Source organism: Mastomys coucha, unplaced genomic scaffold (genome assembly GCF_008632895.1).
Source record: "Mastomys coucha isolate ucsf_1 unplaced genomic scaffold, UCSF_Mcou_1 pScaffold22, whole genome shotgun sequence".
Lineage (NCBI taxonomy): Eukaryota > Metazoa > Chordata > Mammalia > Rodentia > Muridae > Mastomys > Mastomys coucha.
This window is the reverse complement of record NW_022196905.1, coordinates 99,421,226-99,435,536: the sequence shown is the minus strand read 5'-3', so window position 1 is coordinate 99,435,536 and position 14,311 is coordinate 99,421,226. Positions and strand designations below refer to the sequence as shown.

General features: G+C 44.7%; 1 long non-coding RNA gene and 1 pseudogene across 1 annotated transcript; one reads left to right on the top strand and one right to left on the bottom strand.

Moving 5' to 3' along the window:
- Nucleotides 1–1,688: 1,688 nt before the first annotated feature.
- Nucleotides 1,689–8,311, bottom strand: LOC116070778. Its single transcript, XR_004110560.1, has 3 exons — nt 8,175–8,311; nt 6,654–6,830; nt 1,689–2,045 (listed from the first exon to the last, which is right to left on the bottom strand). It is a non-coding gene; the product is annotated as an uncharacterized LOC116070778 (long non-coding RNA).
- Nucleotides 8,312–11,908: 3,597 nt separating this feature from the next.
- On the top strand, nt 11,909–12,991 carry LOC116070777 (annotated as a pseudogene).
- The last annotated feature ends 1,320 nt before the right edge of the window (nt 12,992–14,311 follow it).

The following is a 14,311-nucleotide window of genomic DNA, read 5'->3' as shown; positions in this document are numbered from 1 at the left end:
GGAGCAGCCATTATGTCTTAACTTTTTTTTTTTTGCAAGCAGCTCTGGGTTCTCTCCCCAGAACCATGTCATCTGCAGCTGCAAGAGGGAGGCCAGCCTGAGAGAGATTTTGTCTCAAAAGAAAGAACTGTAAAAAAAATTTCTCAGTTCACCAAGTTCGTAAGACCCTGTCACGTGGGATCCCTGTTCCTAAGGAGAAGGGTGCTACATAAGGACCCAAGAGCACTGAGGCTAAAGGGGTGTGCCTGCACACCCACACCCAGCCTCATCTCATTCAAGCCTCTGAGAATGTCATTGTGATCACTGGCTCAGGTGAAAAGTTTGAGGTTAGGTTATATTTATACTTCCAAGGCCACGGATAAAGCCATCTGTCACAGAACTCTGGGCTCTTCATCACTTCAGGGTTTCTCGGAGATTGAGTGAAAGCAATGTGTGTCGAAATCAACTACTGTCCACTCCCTGAAACCTGACTGTTACCTATTCAATCAGAGGGGTTTAGGTAACAACATAACCCCAGAAAAATCTACATTTAAAAAAAGATGTGGCTGGGCATAGGGGCACATGCATTTTATTCCAAGAAAGCAGAGGCAGAAGGATCTCTGTGAGTTTGGGGGCAATCAGATACGTAGTGCATTACTTCAGCCAGCCTGGACTACATAGTGAGTTCCTTTGGGCCAGCCTGGTCTACATAGTGAGTTCCTTCAAGCCAGCTAGGGCTATATAAAGACAAATAAAACAAAAGATGCATTTTACCTTTGCGTGTGTGTTTGTGTGTGTGTGTGTGTGTGTGTGTGTGTGTGTGTGTGTGTGTGTGTGTGTGAAGCCAGAAGAAGGTATCAGATCCCCTGGAGCTGGAATTCCAGGTAATTGTGAGCTACCTGACATAGGTACCGGGAACTGAATTCTGGTCCTCTGCCGGAGCAGCAAAGGTCTCTCTCCCAAATGCTGAGGGCTCTCCAGCCCCCAAATGCACACTTTCACAAGGCCCACCGTTAGTTCTTGTGGACACTGAGGTTTGCCAAGCAGAGCTGCCCACGACCCTCAAAAGTGCCTGCTCTGTCCAAAGACACGGAGTGGCTTGAATAGCAACACTGAGCACACATTCCAGTTACTACACACACAGCAAACCCAAGACCCAGACATCCTTTGGTGCGTGGAGCAGCCTACACAATGGCTCTCTCACAGGCCTGAGCAGGACATGGTTGTTCCTGTTGATTGACAGGGATTTTAACATGAATATTGAATGAGAGAGGCAACTGGGACACTTGGCTAATGTAATTTCGTGATCTTTAGTCTCATGCTAAAGGGAATTTGCCCTCTTTTAATGCTGTCTGCATCCTGTCACAATCCCTCCAGCAGCGCGTTCTACTTAGATCACACCAGTTCAGGGAGCCTCAGTTTCGAAGCCCTCAGAGTAAAGCCCCGGCTTTTCTTGACATAGGATCCACAGAAAGCCACTGGGTGTCACCGAGATGTTGTCTCCTGCCCAGTCTCCAGGCTCTTCCTCACAGCGCACTGGTGGATCAGCCTCGCTGATGTCATTCAGAAGAATCATTTCCTGCCTTACCGTTCGCTCAGACACAGCCTTTTACACGATATGTAACATATACCGTGTTCACATGTGTCTTTATTCTACCCTCTGATGTTTCCCAACTTGAAAAAAAAAATACTCAGATTCACTCTTGTGCCTGGGTTTACTTAAGCCAAATGGACAGACAGGATATTTTTTTTATCATGAAGGTATGTGTTGTTCCATTTGCTATGTTTCTAAAAAATCCTTGAGGATCAATTTTATCAACTACTTAACTAATACTACATAGAGCTTTAATGCTAAATACTTTTTTTTTTCCCCTATGAAGCAAGAATATTGACTCTTGCCTTTCTATAAATGTGCCATGTTGGAAAGGATTAGGTAACACCATGCTCCTTTGTAGGTCATGCCGTATTACGTGGAGGAAATCTCAAAGAAGCTGTGATCCTACTCAGGTTAATAAATCAACTGCTGGGCCACAATGATAAGAACCATTCACACGAAGTCCTCAGCCCTGAAGAAGGAAAAAGGAGAGAGGGGAAAGAGGAAGAAAATGAGCCATATAAAAACATTATTTTCTTCTATATTTCAGCCACAAAGATCCAAAGACAAAAGTTAATAAGACAGCAACAGCAAGAAAGTTACTACTAAAAGTGGAAAGTGGTAAACACTACAAAACACTAATACAAAGAATCTAAGAAAGTCTCATGCTCTTCCGTGTCTAAGCGGCTCGCTCCACGTCTGTGAGCTAGAGGCTCACTCTCAGTGTCTGAACAGCAAGAAAGTTACTACTAAAAGTGGAAAGTGGTAAACACTACAAAACACTGATACGAAGAATCTAAGAAAGTCTCATGCTCTTCCGTGTCTAAGCGGCTCGCTCCACGTCTGTGAGCTAGAGGCTCACTCTCAGTGTCTGAACAGCAAGAAAGTTACTACTAAAAGTGGAAAGCGGTTAACACTACAAAACACTGATACAAAGAATCAAAGAAAATCTAAAAGAAAGTCTGATGCTCCTCCGTGTCTAAGAGGCTCGCTCCATGTCTGTGAGCTAGAGGCTCACTCTCGGTGTCTTCAGACAAAATCTGCCCTAAGTTGACATGAGAAGTCAACACATGTCTGTCAAATCATAACAACCTCTCCCCTTTTCAACAAGTTGACAAGTTTTTCCTAAATTTTATATGGAAATTCAAAGGACTCAGAAAAGCCATTTTAAAAAATACAAACTGGTTCATTAGTTTATTTATTTAGAGACAGAATCTTCCATGTCCTAGGCTGGCCTCAACCTTGATATGTAGCCAGGATATGTAATGAAACCCTGCTTTAAAACACCAAAAAATAAAAATAAAACAATTCTGATATATGTACAATATTTTTCTTTCCCTATTGTTGTGGTTTGAAGAGTAGTCCCTGCCATCTCATATTTTTGAATGCTTAGTTGTCAGGGAGTGGCACTACTTGAGAAGGAAGTATGGCCTTGTTAAAGTACCTGTGGCCTTCTAAGAGGAAGTGTGTCACTGGGGTGGGATTTGAGGTTCCAAAAGCCCAAGTCTGGCCTGGAGTCTGGCCTCTTCCTGCTGCTTGTGGATCTGGATGTGGAACTCTCAGCTAGTTCTCCAGCACCATGTCTACCTGCACTCCAGCATGTTCTGCGCCATGATGATAATGAACTAAACATCTAAAACTGTAAGCCAGCAACAGCCCCTATTCAATGTTTTCTTTTGTAAGAGTTTCTGTGGTCATGGTGTCTCTTCATAGCAATAAACACTGATGCCTGTGCATGCACTGTTTTACTTCTATAATTACATTACTAAAGGAAAAGAAGAAGGAAGGATTATATGGACTGTATCACCAATGCCTCTGGAAGACTGACACATTTCTTTCTCTGATTTGTTTGCTGTTGGTCTGATAAAGATAGCATAGTTCTCTCAACAGCTAAGTAGGTTTTGTTGCTGCCCATTATTATTAAAATGGGGTTTCAAAGCTTGAGGTCCCTCAGTTTAACCCAGTGTGTGTGCAGCATCAACACCATGGGACTTGGCAAATCTGTATAAACATAAAGCATGAAGCATGAAGCACATATCCATGCTGAAGAGGGAATGTTTCTTTCCAGAAGGAGGAGGCTATAACCAAGACAATGAAGCTGTGTGGGCTAGTGCCTTAGTTAGGTAACAGTTTCCACCTTCCACAGCTGCTGACAAACAGGTTAAACCAGGGAAGCGCCTCAGAAACCTTGTAGCAAGCAAAGAACCCTGAGACAAAAGACCCCCATCTGCACAGAATACCCGAAAAAGGCTTGTTTGCACAGCCTGGGCTTCCTTCAGGGGTGAAGCAGAGCAGGGACTGATTCCAGATGGGGCACAACTATGCTTCTAGGGTGACAGCCACGTTCTCCATGACTTTGCATTTGCAGTGAGGTTCACGTGAGTATATGTAGTTTTTCACTACACTGTACTCTTGGAATGATGAATTTCTATTGTCTGTAAAGTAGACTTTTGCAACAATGCTTTAAAGAATACAGTGGGGAAAGAAAGTGTGCTGGCTACTTTTATGTCAACTTGATACAAGCTAGAGTTATCTGAGAGGAGGGAGCCTTAATTAAGAAAATGCTTCCCTAAGGCTGGGTTGTAGGGCGGGGTAGTTGTGAAGCACTTCTTTAATCCCAGTGCTTGGGAGGCAGAGGTGAACAAATCTCTGAGTTCAAGTCCAGCCTGGTCTATAGAGTGAGTCCCAGGGCAGCCAAGGTTACACAGAGAAACCTGTCTCAGCTCTCCCCACACCAATCTCCCACCTCCCAATGAAAAGAAGAAAGAAAAGAAAAGATAAATTGAGCTATAGGGAAGCCTGTCAAGCATTTTCTCAATTAGTGATCAATGTACGAGGGCCATTGTGGGTGGGGCCATTCCTGGGCTGTAGTTCTGAGTTCTATAAGAAAGCAGGCTGAGCAATTCATGATGACCAAGCTAGGAAAGAGCATCCCTCCATTGTGTCTGCATCTGCTCTTGCCTCCAGGTTCCTGCCCTGTTAGAGTTCCTGTCCTTGCTTCCTTCAGTGGTGACCAGTGATTTGGAAGTGGGAGACAAGTCACCCTTTCCTCCCCAAATCATTTTGAGTACTGTGCTTCATCGCAGTGCAGGCAGCGCTGACAAAGACCGGCATGGATGTCAGTGGGTAGAAGTGCAGAGCCAACCACTCAGACTTTGCTGGTGGCCACATAAAATGGGGCAATTGATTTGGAAAAATCATCTGCTAATTTCCTGAACCATTACCACACCCTGAGCCTGTGAGCTTGCCATTCTGCTTCCGGGCTGTTACCCACAAGAAGGGTTCTGAGAACACCGGTCCACAGAGGAAGGTGCTTGACTGTTCATACTGTTTCATTCACCATGACAAATTGCCCAAGTGCTCAACAGGTGAAGACATAAATCACTAAATGATAGCAACCAATACAATGGAATGCTTTGTGTGTTGGGAGAACACATAGGTAGCAATATGGAAGAACATCATAAACATTATATTGCACAAGACAGCAGATATGAGGGGAGGCAATGGCTCAATAGGTTAAAGAGCTTTCTATGCAAGTGTGAACACCTGAGTTCCAATTCCCAGGACTGACATGAAACTGTTAAGGTGAGACAGGAGACAGAGGCAGGATTCCTAGAAGCTTGCCCAGCAGCCAGCCTGGTACACACAGCAGAAAACAAAAAATTCTGCCTCAAATAAAGTGGACAATGAGGTCTGACACCCAAGGTCATCCTCTGACCTTAGCACAGTACTATAGCTCCTACAGAGCCTTCTTCCCTCTGGCGTGGCCAACCCCCCTCTCCAACAACACACTTTCTCTCAAGTAGGACAGAATACACCCCTCCCAGAATTCAAGGGTAAAAGCCAGACCTTCCCTTTGGCTTTGGGTCAAGCCAAATTCTTTACTCTATAAGCAGCTAACCTCAAGATCTGAGAGCCATGGAAGTTTTATATTCAGAGTTGAGACCAGTGAAAGTCTAGAAACAAACAAACAAACAACTGACCAAAGCAGGTTTCATATCCCCTGGATGTGGACTTACAGGTGGTTGTGAGCTGCCTGACATGGGTGCTAGATTTAAGCTCAGTCCTCTGTTTGAGAGGTGCTCACTCCTAACCTCTGAACCAGCTCTGCAGCCCAGTCTCTCCAGGATTCTCAAGGCTAGCCTGTTGTGTTAACTTGATGGCTGGCAACTCCTCAGCTGCGCTTTCCAGTTCCATTGTTATGCATACACCATGCTTCTTAAAAATTAGCGCTTTATCCCCTTTCTCCTTCTCCCCCTTCCAAATTAGAAAGTTTTAAAGAGTTATAAGAAAAGCTGAAGTTTCAAAAAGAAAATAAAACAAGCAAGCAAACAAAATACCAGAATGGCCTGAATCAGGTTGGGACACTGATTTTTTTTTTTAAGCTATCTATGCTTTGGACTAAATCAGGTAAGAACCAAGACTCATCTTTGTAAATGTTTTTTCCTTGATTATTTTTTTGTGAGATAATTCTTTAGCAGAAAAATTTCTAAATTAATTCTCACTTCAGCAATAATAGGAAAGAGAGACCAAATCTTTGAACCAGTTACTTAAACAGAAATGCCTCTTTTTGAAATCCTAGATATGTAAGATTTAGTCATTAGAGGGTGATGATGACATGGAAATTGTCTCAGTAATAGCTGAATCTGAGAAAATCTTCCAAGGAAATTAAACACTTGATCAGCAGGAGGAAGGGTCATCCGTGAGAGCTGAGGTTACACAGAGCAGTGCCTACCACAGGCTCCATGCTAGGAAGCGCTCAAGCAGCTCAGGGCGCTCGCTCTCTCCTGAGTCTGCCCTTCCTCCAGCCCTCTCCAGGGCAAAAGGCGACAGAGTTTCATTTTCCTTCTGTTAAGACAGACAAGATGCTGTCCCCTCAAAAAAGATAAAGAAATCTTTAAAAATTTAAATTTGAAAAAAATATAAATAACCAAGGATTCAGAGTTCAGAATTATCCCTCAAGGGTGAACTAGGGGACAGCAACCCGGTCTGAAGGCAGTTCTCCCCTATGCTTGGGCTACATTTTAAACTATAAACTGAAAGGTAGACAGGATCAAAAGTTAAGAGAGTAGTGACTTACCATACATCTATCACTTTAGCACAGAAGAACAGAGAATTTTGGCTGCAGAGATGACAGTTAAACTCCCGTATATACTGCTCTTGCAGAGGGCCTGAGTTCCACCTCCAGAACTCAGGTCAGGTGGCTCACAACCACCTGGAACTCCAGCTCCAGAGGATCCAGTGTCTCCAGCCTCCACTCGAAACATTTAAAACAAACAAAAACAACAATAAAACAGAAGAATCCCTGTGAGTGAGACTACAAAGCAGGTAAAAGCACCACTTAGCTTGATGATCTAAATGCTTCTACGGCTGGAGGCTCCCTAGCAGCAGGCAGGCCAGTCCTGACCTGAGAGGAAGGGACAGGTTAGTCCTAGCCCTCATTGTCTCAAAAGCTAACCCTTGCTAACAGACACTTGGTACTTCATAAATGCAATATTATTCTGATATCATTTCAATGCAGCATGACTTCTATTAGAAAATGTTTTCCTTTAAGTAAATACAAAATTAGAAATACTTCTCTGGAATATTACACTTTTTTGGTTGCCTGAGACAAAACCTCACCTTTGTTTTGTTTTGTTGTTTGTTTGTTTGTTTTCTGCACAGGGTCTCATATTGGCCCAGGCTGGCCTCAAAATCTCCATATAACAGATACTGACCTGGGACTTCAGAGTACTGAGGTTAGAGGCATATGCCCCTGAGCTTGGGATTATGTGATGCTGGGGACTGAATCCATGGCTTCATGAATGTTGGACAAATATTCTACCAACTGAACAACGTCCCTGTCTCAAGACAAGTACCTCATTTGAGCCACACAGCTAAATCACGAGGAAGGTAGGGTGATGCTGTGCAAAGACTGGGCCCAGGGGTTTAAGCAGCACAAGGACTGTCTCTGACTCTGTAAGGGAGGCACACATAGCTCCAGGCTTTCCTTTTCAGAAGGTCATATACATATAGTTCCACTTTGGAAAGTCCCAGGGAGAGGGGTGTTATGTTACTCCATCATGGGTTGAGAACCAATCTCTTAAGCCAGACATTATGGCCCAAGAGACAGAAACCCAGGAGGAAATGGCCATGCCATTCTGCCCATATGGCTAGAGTACAGAAGAGACTTGTAGCTTCCCAAGCTACAAGGGGGATGACATGCATGGCTCCATCCCAGGGGAATTATCAAGGCAACACTGTTACCATAGTCAACTGCATGGTGGCCTCTGAGCTCGGTACTAGGTTCCAAAGGCAGAGGGAGAGTGGGATGTCAGAAATATCTAGAAAAGCGTATGTGGTGGGCTCTTAGTCACACAGGGGACTGAAAAGGCTTTATCAAAGGAAGAGTTCGTCTCCAAGCTGATACTTAGCTGGGGTGGAGAGTCGAGTCTGTAAGTGACTCACATTAACCACAAGCTGTGCTCTCCCACAACCCCTATTAGCCGTCTAACATCTTAAGGCATATTGATGAAATAATTGTAGCCAGCAAGATATGTAAAACTATATGTTCAGCTTAAGGTCTGGACACAGGAGACTGCTAAGTTCTGACACTACCAACCTGGAGACAAGTGTCAGATTCCTCAGACTGAGGGCTTCACACCCCAAGACCGCCTCTGTCTTCAGGGTTCACCCACATTCAAGTCCCGAGTGTGGGTTGTGCCCTGTCCTGCACAGATGAGTGCTTGTAAAGCGGGGTCTCACTGAACCCTTTATGCTGCCGTAGCCCACAGAACTCAGAGAAAGACTTCAGTTCTCAGCTTATTATGAGGATACAACGAAGGAGAATGTGGTCCACAGGCAGGAGACCGGGGCGTGGAACACTGCACTTTCAGGGAATTTGCTTGTGCCCAACTACCCAGAAGGTTCCTTAACAGTCCCTTTGACTGCTTATGGAAGCTTTATTAGGTAGGCATTAATGATTAAGTCAGTGGTTATTGGTGTATCAGCTCAACCTTTGGCCTCTTAACCCCCACCCCCACCCCCAGAGATATGAGGATGGGATGGGACTGAAGGCTCCCATCCTGCAGTCACTTGAGTGGTTCCCATGGCAACCAAGTCTTTCTTGAGACTTGCTAAGGACCCCAGCCATCAGTCATAACCTTAGGACATAGAAAACACTTAGCACTTGAGAGGCTCCAAAGGTTTCTGGAGCTTTATGTCAGGAACTGGAAGGAGGATGGAATTGGTACTTTATACACACAATTGAAATTTTCCCTTTCTCAAGTTTTTCCTACTTCCTTGTTCCAAAATATTTTAATTTCATTTTATAAATATTTTATTGGTCATGTGCACATGGACAACACCTACTACGTCTGAGGAGGGTTAGGGCCACAGAAACCCCACCGTGGCACAATAGAGCATGAGGCCCCAAGAAATGCTTGGGTTGGAGAGTGAAGCCAACGTGGGATTCAATGCATGTAATTCAATCTCTCAGGAAGAGTTTCTCATAGAACTGCTTGAACATTAACTTACTGAACAGTTAATTCGGGTAAAGTGGGACTCCTCTCTTTTCTGTTTCCTGATAAGTGTGAATTAGAATCCCAGGCTGATTTTACAGAGGAGATTAAGTTATTCATTTCATTTTAATGGCCTTCTAGGACTCCACTCAACTCTTGGTGAAATTTACTATTGCCCAGTAAGGTGACACCCAGGTTTAATGAGTTTCCTGGGAAAATTATTATGAGGTGGCATAGACCCAAATGGCAGATCCCATTTGAAAAACACGTATCATATGATATTTATTTTCTTGGGTCATGTCTCCCCACTAATTTATCTTACCTCTGGGATATACATTTCTCTAAAACAAATGGAACATCTATGATCACTACAGATGTTAAAATACCTCCACCCTAGAAGAAGATCCACCAAGGGCCTACAAATTAGACTGAAGGTGGTGTGGCATAAAGTCACAGAATCAGTTACTCCACCTGGTCAGAGGTCAGGTAGGGCACGTGACAGAAATCAGGGCAAAGCATATCAGTGACTTTTCAATAAAAAATCCAACACTTAGCCTTCTTCTTGTTTTTTTTGGGGGGTGTGTGCATGAAAGAGAGACCATCGCTTTACTGTATATCTAAGGGGAATTTTGAATGTCTGATTCTCTATCTGTTTTTTATGAATACAGGCATGTGCCACTATGCAAGATCTACTCAGACCTGGAACTCCAACGCACAGTAGACAAGTTCCATCTGCCACCCCCGATCGGGCCGTTTAGCAATCTAGTCCTTTCCCCCATCCTACCTTGCTCCTGTTGCAATCGCACGCAATCGCACGCAATCGCACACACACGCGATTCAAATATATCTCTGCCAGTGTGAGCTAGAGAGAGTAAAACATTCAAGGAAGACGGAGACCTAAGAGGTAAGACAGAGCACAGTGCTCTCACGTGAAGAAATCCGGGGCAAGGCAGACCCTGCAGGGGCTTGCCTCATCATTAGGGCAGTGGGAGGCTACTGGAGAGTATTAAGGAGCTCATGTGATTACATCTACATTCATAGACTGTTCTCTAACTGCTACATGGAGAAAAAGAGGCCGGTAGAGGCTGAGGTAGAGAGAAGGAAGCCTCTCAGATTTTCGACTTAAGCCACAAAGCGAGACTGCATGCAGGCATCTGGGGCGTTTTGTTGTTTTTTTGTTTATTTGGAGAGCAGGGGAGCAGAGGATGAACTGTTTCAGATGCACAGAATTGGAGACCTCTAGAGCACATTATGTTAATTGGGTCAGGGTACCAAAGCAGAGACTACAGACTGGCTGGTTTAAGCAACAAAGAGCAGAGATGGATTTCTTACAGCTTTGGAGGCTAGGAAGGCCACAGTCAGAGTGCTGATGGGTAGGCCTCATTCTGAAGCTCTTTTCTTTGATAGTCTATACTTTAAATCGGCACTGTGACATTGCACATAGGGTTAAAAACCATTGTGAAAGATCCGTGTAGACTATTTTCAGTCTAGTAACGGAAAACTCAACATTTCAAACCTGGTAACTACATCAATCCTGATTCTTTGACACTTGAGAGTTGTCCTATCAAATAACTCGCTCAACCACAAGTGTATGATATTTTCAGTCCCTTCTAGCCTCCTTTCCCAAGAGACTCTGGTTTCAGCTGCCACAGACAGGGCTAAGGTCCTGGAAGAAAGGGTCAGCTCTGTAAAGCCAGCTGTAAACTATGGTGCCAAGCTCTCTCCTCTATGATGCCTGGAGGAAGCCAGAACCCTGCATGGTCCTAGTGTAATAAAACACTTCAGCAGGCCTTCTGCACAGCTCCACTGACCTCATTTCTCTGGTCATCTCTCTCCTCCCTCCCTCTTCATGCACACACAGCCCTTCGAGATGGCTGACCTTTTGACATTGTAATAAGTGAGTTTTTTTTTTTCTCAAACTGACCCTTGAGATATCGCCCTTTACTGAGTTTCTGTAGTTTTTCGATGGGTTCTCAATCCATATTTACTTTCTGCTTTTCTCTCTAAGAGAAGAGAAAGACTATAGGAATCCAGATATCCTTGATAAAGTCTGGTACCAATCCTATCTATGGTCCTTACAGAGATTCACATCTGTGTCACCTGGATGACCAGCTCTAGGAAGAGACGAAAAATTCCAGCATATGTCTGCATGAGTCAAAACTAGAAGCAGGGAAAGAAACTAATGCTTATTGATGTTTATTCTAAGACCCAGACATTCTGTTAGACACATTTTATACATGATACTTCATCTAATTTTTTTGTTTTGTTTTGTTTTGTTTTTGTTTTTTGAGACAGTGTTTCTCTGTATAGCCCTGGCTCTCCTGGAACTCACTCTGTAGACCAGGCTGGCCTTGAACTCAGAAATCTGCCTGCCTCTGTCTCCCAAGTGCTGGGATTAAAGGCATGTACCACCACTGCCCAGCACTTCATCTAATTTTTATGATTAGACTAAGGTAAATATTAACAACATCATTTTACAGATGATCAAGTTATATAAAGATCCACAACCACCAAGCTACTTGTGGAAGAGGTAAAGCAGAGATCCACCTCCTTTGAGTCCTAGGGTAGAACTCTTTTCTGAGGCAGCAGCTGGTTATTAGATTCAATGAAATATACTAAGGGCTCTGTGGTGGTTAGTTTTAATTATCAACTTGACACAATATAAAATCACCTGGGAAGGGAATGTCAATGAGGCATTGTCTAGGTAAGGTTGGTTCATATATGTGTCTGTAAAGGTATTAAATTGTTTATGTTCATTGATGCAGGAGAACCTGGGCTGGGTTCCAGAGTGCATGATAAAAATGAAAGAGTCGTCTCTCTGCTCCTCCCTGTTCCAGAGACAGCCGCATCTTCTCATGCAGTGCCAGCCTCATCCCATAGACATGATGGTGAAGGTCAGTGTGAACTGTGAACAGATTTGGCCGTATTAGGCTCCTGGTTACCAGGACTACCTTCTGCTCTGTACTTGGTAAAGTGGAGATTGCTGCCATCAACGAACCCTCCATGGACCTTGACTACATGGTCTACATGTTCCAGTGTGACTCCATACATGGCAAACTCAACAGCACAGTCAAGGCTGAGAATGGGAAGCCTGTCATCAACGTGAAGCCTGTCACCATCTTCTAGGAGCAAGATCTCACTAACATCAAATAGGGTGATGCTGGTGCTGAGCATGTCAGGGAGTCTACTGGTGTCTTCACCACCATGGAGAAGGCTGGGTCCCACTTGAAGGGTGGGGCCAAAATGGTTATCATCTCTGCCCCTTCTGCAGATGCCCCCATATTTGTGATGGGAGTGAACCACAAGAACTATGACAACTCATTCAAGATTGTCAGCAAGGCATTCTGCACCACCAACTGCTTAGACCTCTGGCCAAGGTCATCCATGACAGCTTTGGCATTGTGGTAGGGCTCACGACTATGGTCCGTGCCATCACTGCCACTCAGAAGACTGTGGAGGGCTCCTCTGGAAAGCTGTGGTGTGATGGCCTTGGGGCTGTCCAAAACATCATCCTGGCATCCACTGGTGCTGCCAAGGCTGTGGGCAAAGTCATCCCAGAGCTGAATGGGAAGCTCACTGACATGGCCTTCCATGTTCCTACCCCCAATGTATCCATTGTAGATTTGACATGCCGCCTGGAGAAACCTGCTAAGTATGATGACATCAAGAAGGTGGTAAAGCAGGCATCTGAGGGCCCACTGAAGGGCATCCTCAGCCACACCAAGGACCAGGTTGTCTCCTGCGATTTGAACAGCAACTCCCACTCTTGTACCTTTGATGCTGGGGCTGGCATTGCTCTCAATGACAACTTTGAAAAGCTCATTTCCTGGTATAATGCTGAATACAGCTACAGCATCAGGGTGCTGGATCTCATGGCCTACATGCCCTACATGGCCTCCAAGGAGTAAGAAACCCTGAACCACCCCAGCAAGGACACTGAGAGCAAGAGAGAGACCCTCAGTTGTTAATTAGTCCCTCTCCCAACTAGGCCCCCAACACTGAGCATCCCCCTCACAGTTCCCTCCCCAGATCCCCAGAAGAATGGGAATCCCATCAATAAAGTTCATTGCACTCTCCCCTTCCTCCCAGAAAAAGAGAAAGTGAGGGGCTGGAGAGATGCCTCAGCAGTGAAGAGAACTGGCTGCTCTTCCAGAGGACCCCAGGTTCAATTCCCAGCAACCACATGGCAGCTCACAACTGTCTGTAATTCCAGTTGCAGGCGATCTGACACCCTCACACAGACATACATGCAGTCAAAACACCAATGCACATAAAATGAAAATAAATAAATAAAATAAATCTTAAAAAACAAAATCATTAAAAAACCGAGAAGGTGAGCTGAGAGCATGCGTTCCCTTTTCTCTCTACCTGTGGCTGTGGGTGAGATAACAATCTAAGCTTCAGGCCCTGGACTGTGAACCTAAAATAAAAACCCTTTCTTCCTGGAATTACTTTTGTCTGGCTATCTTTTTACAGCAACAGGAAATGAAGAGTCCCTTAGGGTGAGCACTTTGGGGAAACATCCTATGGTGATTTGCATGGCTCTGGACTTGAGGGAATAAAGACAGGGCAGACAAGCTGGGACTGGATGTGTTCTGATGGAGTCACACCAGCAGCCTGAACCTCAGCTCTTTTATTTTATACTGAATCAAGAAGGAGGGGTTGTTATATACAGCTGAACAAGGAGGCAAGGTTTAGCTAATCTTGGCAGGGTGTCTCTGCAGGGAGCCATCTCCAGTTGCAGAAATCCAAAAGGAGGAAGCTATAGTTGATAGTTTCTGTACTGGGACCAGGGGAAGGCCTTGCCACTTCCTTGACTCTGAGGCTCTGGAGTCTTTGACATGGCTGAGCCCATGTCAGCAATACACATTCACTCTGGAGTGCATCGATCCCCAACACGGGATTGCTGAGACCTCTGGGTAAGACCTTTAGGACAGCAGGGTGTCAGAGGTCAGAGAACATAGTGCTGTAAGAGCAGGCCTCTGAGGACAAGGCCTCAGCTCTGCAGACAGAGCTCTATTCATGCCAGTGTACCCTGAAGCCACGAAACCTCACACCAGCTGACCCCCAAGAGGACTAGGAAAGCAGAACTCTGTTATGTGACTTTTCAGACTCTTGTAGGACTCCCTGTTAGAGTCCGAGCCTATGGACACTTTTCTGTTAGAAGTAAACTTCTAGTCAGGAGGTTCTTGGGCAAAAATTTCAGCTAAAGAATCAGAAGCAGAGAGTGATCCTGGTC